Here is a 5319-nt window from a genome sequence, read left to right as displayed (position 1 = left end):
GAAAACCATAATTCAAAAAGAATCATGTACCACAATGTTCATTGCAGCTCTGTTTACAATAGCCAGGACTTGAAAGCAGCCTAAGTGTCCATCGACAATGATTGGATAAAGAAGATGTGGCACATATATACAATGGAATATTGCTCAGCCATAAAAAGAAACGTAATTGAGTTATTTGTAGTGAGGTGGATGGACCTAGAGTCTGTCATACAGAATGAAGTAAGTCAGAAAGAGAAAAACAAATACCATATGCTAACACATATATATGGAAGCTAAAAAAAATATGGTCATGAAGAACCTAGGGAGAACACGGGAATAAAGACGCAGAACTACTAGAGAATGGACTTGAGGACACAGGGAGGAGGAAGGGTAAGCTGGGACAAAGTGAGAGAGTGGTAGTGTATATATGGACATATATACACTACCAAATGTAAAATAGATAGCCAGTGGGAAGCAGTCGCAAAGCACAGGGAGATCAGCTTGGTGCTTTGTGACCAGCTAGAAGAGTGGGATAGGGAGGGTGGGAGGGAGGGAGACGCAAGAGGGTAGAGATATGGGGATATATGTATATGTATATGTATAACTGATTCACTTTGTTATAAAGCAGAAACTAGCACACCATTGTAAAGCAATTATACTCCAATAAAAATGTTTTAAAAAAATCAGAGGGACTTAGATATAGAAACTAGCAGAGATCAAATTTGCCAAGATGGGAAACAAAAATTCTGTGAGTGAGTTATTAAGTTTACTACTTAGAGGGACCACTCCTAATTCTACCCCTTGATTTCAGGACCCATTTATAACTGGCTATGGGGGGAGACAGCACCATATAATGGTCTTTGATTCAAAGTATATACTGCATCCTATAAAACAGAATCCCATCCTTTTAGGGTGTTGTTTCCCAACTAGCATCATAACTGAGTCTTCAAAGCCATTCCACCTCTCAATTAGGCTAGCTGGTTCTAGATGGTGTTGCATGTGGTAAGACCAGTTAATTCCATAGGCATGAACACTTTGCTACACGTCCTTTGCTGTGAACTGAGTTTCTGGATTAAATGCAGTGCTGTGCAGAAGAGTCCACAGGTGGTGGTGCTGGCACAAGCATTATGGGTGGGGAAAGGAAAACCGTATCCAGAAAATGTGTCTATTCCTGTGAAGATGAGTCTCTGTCCCCCTCTTGCTGAAAAGGTCCAATATAATTAACCTGCCACCAGGTGGCTGGCTGGTCCCCACACAGAATAGTGCCATATTTGGGACTCAACTTTGTTTTCCATTGATGGCAGATTAGTCACTCTGTAGTAGCATTAACCATACCACCCTCAGTAACATGAAGACCGTGTTGTTGAGCCTGGGCATAGTTTCCATCGCTGCCACTTTGTTCATGGGCTTTTATGGACTGAATTGTGTTCCTCAAAATCATATGTTGAAACCCTAAACCCCAATGTGATGGTTTTTGGAGATGGGGCCTTTGGAAGGTAATTAAGTCATGAGGGTGGAGCCCTCATGATGAGATTAGTGTCTTTATAAGAAGAGACATGAGAGAGCTCTTTCTGTCCACTATGTGAAGACACAGCAAGGAGATGGTTACCTGTAAGTCAGGAAGAGGGATCTCACCACAAACCAAATCAGCCTGCACCCAGATGGTGGAACTTCCCAGCCTCCAGAACTATGAGAAATATGTTTCTGATGTTTAAGCCACCCCATCTATGGTACTTCTGTTATGGTCGCCTGAATATACATGGGCCCATTGTTTCTTTTACCAAACACTGGAGAGGATGGTGAAAGTGGCTGATTGATAGGCAGAGAGCATATCATTTTATCCACCCAATTATTGAGTCTCCTCTGCAGTGTGTGCCTTTTGGTGGGCATTCGCATGGGACACAAATATCTCCACTGTCTGTGTCCATTCAGAGGTCCATTCACCTCTCTCCTCACTAGACTTCCTTGTCACTAATATTCCAGTCCTGTTCCTTCCAAGTCCCTGACCACACATCAGCACAAATCTGTACTTTTGGCCATCTCTCACTCTAGACACAGTGGACAGTGAATATATTGCTCTGTGTTCTGCTCACTGGAGAGGATTTTCCTTCACTACGGTCATTCAGGGTCACCCGAGTAGAGCTGTGATGTGCATCTGTCCATTTTCAGATGGTACAAGCATATCATGCAGATGCGTATGTAAGTCAGGCTTGAGTCTTTTCATCTTCAGTTAACTGGCCCTAAGGAACACCCCATGACACCATAGACATCAACTGAAGGAGAGGAGGCAATACAACAGGAGTTGGTGTCAAAATAGTCTGAGCCACTTGCTCAGGCAACTTACTTGGACCTTCTGGACCTGCCCAACTTGGTCTCTTCTATACCATTTTCATTTGATATTAGATTGCTGCTACACATGGCTTATTATGGCCCTATGGCTGTGTGGTTCACACAAGACACCTACGTGGGGATCTTAGGCTGTATGGTTACCTGCTATCTCATGGTTAGGTGTTCAGTCTCTACCAAGGTCCAGTACTAAGCCAGCAGCTGTTTCTCAAAAGGAGAATAGTTATCTGCAAAAGAGGGCTCAAATTGCTCTAAAATCCTGGAGGCTAACGCTGTGATTCTTTCATTAGTGCTTACCAGAAATGTCATATGGCATTCTCTTTTGTCATAGACACTTTGAGTATCATTGGATCTGCTGGATCATAAGGTCCAACTTGAAGAGCAGCTTGTCCTGCAGCCTGAACTGCAGAGCTTTAGCTTGTTCTGGTCCCATTCAAAACTGGAAAGCTTGTGGGCAACTCTGTAGATAGGTTCAAAGTAACACACTCAAATGTTGCTTCCAAAATCCAAAGAAGCCTGCAAAAGTATCTTAGTCCGTTCAGGCTGCTATAACAAAATACCACAGCTTGGGTGGCTTATAAAGAACAAACACTTAGGGGCTTCCCTGGTGGCGCAGTGGTTAAGAACCCACCTGCCAATTCAGGGGACACGGGTTCAAGCCCTTGTCCGGGAAGATCCCACATGCTGCGGAGCAACTTAGCCCGTGCGCCACAACTACTGAGCCTGTGCTCTAGAGCCTGCAAGCCACAACTACTGAGCCCACCTGCCACAGCTACTGAAGCCCGCCTGCCTAGAGCCTGTCCTCTGCAACAAGAGAAGCCACCACAATGAGAAGTCCATGCACAGCAACGAAGAGTAGCCCCCGCTCTCCACAACTAAGAAAGCCCCCGTGCATCAACGAAGACCCAATGCAGCCAAAAGTAAAATAAATAAATTTATATTAAAAAAAAGAACATACACTTATTTCTCACAGTTCTGGAGGCCAGAAGTCCAAGATCATGGCGCTGGCAGATTCAGTGTCTGGTAACAGCCCGCTTCGTCGTTGACAGCCATCTTCTCACTGTAACCTCACATGGTAGAAGGAGTGAGGGAGCTCTGTGGGGTCTTATTTTCATAAGAGCACTAGTCCCATTCATGAGGGCTCCATCCTCATGACCTAAGTACCTTCCAAAGCACCTCCTAATACTGTCACACTGGGAATTAGCATTTCAACATACAAATTTTGGGGGGGACACAAACATTCAGACTATAGCACAAGAATTATACCTCTTTGTGGTAGAAGGTTTGAAGTGTGGCAGCTTGTCTTTCCCCTTGGAGGGAATTTTTCAACATGCTCTAGACCATTTATTCCTAGAGACTTCATTGAGGCAGCAGGCCCCTGAATTTTTGCAGGTTTTATATACAACTGTATTCATCAGGCTTCTCCAGGAAAACAGAACAAATAGGATGTGTATATATTAGACAGAGCTTTATCATGAGGAATTGACTCATATGATTATGGAGGCTACCAAGTCTAAAATCTGCAGGGTGGACTGTCAGGCTGGAGACCCAGGGAAAAACCAATGTTAAAGTTCAAGTATGAAGGCCATCTGCTGGCAGAATTCCTTCTAGCTCAGGAAGGTTAGTTCTTCAGCTGATTGGATGATGTCCACCCACATTATGGAGGATGATCTGTTTTATTAAAAGTCAACCAATTGTTTATTTTGGCCACGCCACGCGGCATGCGGGATCTTAGTTCCCCCACCAGGGATCGAACCCATGCCCCCTGTGGTGGAAGCACGGAGTCCTAACCACTGGACCACCAGGGAACTCCCCACCGATTTAAATGTTAATGTCATCCAAAAAAATCACCTTCACAGAAACATCCAGAATAATGTTGGGCCAAATATCTGGGCACTGGCCCAGCCATATTGACCCTTAAGGTTAACCATCACCCAACACTTTCATTCTTACTAAGGCATCTAAAGTACTTGTTACTTCCTGCTCACCAGATCCAATCAACATGTCATCAATGTAGTAGCCCAGCGTGATGTTTTGTTGAGTGTCAATGTTATGGAGATCTCTGCAGACTGTATTATGGCAGAGATCGAGAGATTTGACATAGCCCTGAGGCAACACCTTAAAGTTATACTGTTGTTCTTATCAGGTAAAAGCAAATGGTTTCTGGAAGTCCTTGAAAATTGGTATGGAGGAAGAGTCATTAGCCAGGCCAATACCTGCATACCGAGTTCCAGGGGTTATGTTGAGTTGTTCCAGTAAATATACTATAGCTGGAACAGCAGCTACAATTGGAGTCACCATCTGATTAAATTTATCATAGTCTATGGTCATTATGCAAGATTCATCTGACTTCTACACAGGCCAAACTGGTGAGTTAAATGGAGATGTGGGAGGTGTCAGCACATCTACTTCTTTAACTTCTTCTACAGAGCCATTAAGCTCTGCATTCCCCTAGGGATGCGTTATCATTTCTGGTTTACTAACTTTGAAGGGAGTGGAAATTCACTTCCATTTAGCTCTTCTTACCATAATGGCTCTCATTCTTATCAGCAAACTGATGTGGGGATTATGCCAGTTTCTAAGTATGTTTATTCCAGGGATAAATTCAGGAATTGGAGAAATAACTACAAGGTGGGTTAATGGACCAACTGGGCTCAATGGGAATTGGATCTGAGCTAAGACTCAATCACCTGACCATCGTAAATCCCCCCACTTTCGCTGTTGGGCCACAGTAGCATTTCAGGTCCCCAGGAATTAGTGTCAAATCAGAGCCACTATCTAGTAATCCTCATAAGGTCTGGGTATTTCCTTTTCCCCAATGCTCACTCACTCTATTAAATGGCCACAGGGCCCTCTGGGAAAGGCTTGGAGGAAGATTTATAGTATGTTCTTACAGCAATGGTACAGGCTCCTTCCTCGAGTGGACCTGGCATCTCCTTCAATCAAGGGGCTCTGGGTCAGTGAACTGACTTCTGAAAACAGTGAGAGGCTGAC

At 44.0% G+C, this 5319-nt stretch overlaps 1 pseudogene; it reads right to left on the bottom strand.

Moving 5' to 3' along the window:
• Positions 1–672: 672 nt before the first annotated feature.
• LOC136793384 (uncharacterized) lies at positions 673–1420 on the bottom strand (annotated as a pseudogene).
• Positions 1421–5319: the final 3899 nt, after the last annotated feature.

This window comes from Kogia breviceps, chromosome X (genome assembly GCF_026419965.1).
Source record: "Kogia breviceps isolate mKogBre1 chromosome X, mKogBre1 haplotype 1, whole genome shotgun sequence".
NCBI lineage: Eukaryota > Metazoa > Chordata > Mammalia > Artiodactyla > Physeteridae > Kogia > Kogia breviceps.
This window is presented reverse-complemented; position numbering and strand designations above follow the sequence as displayed.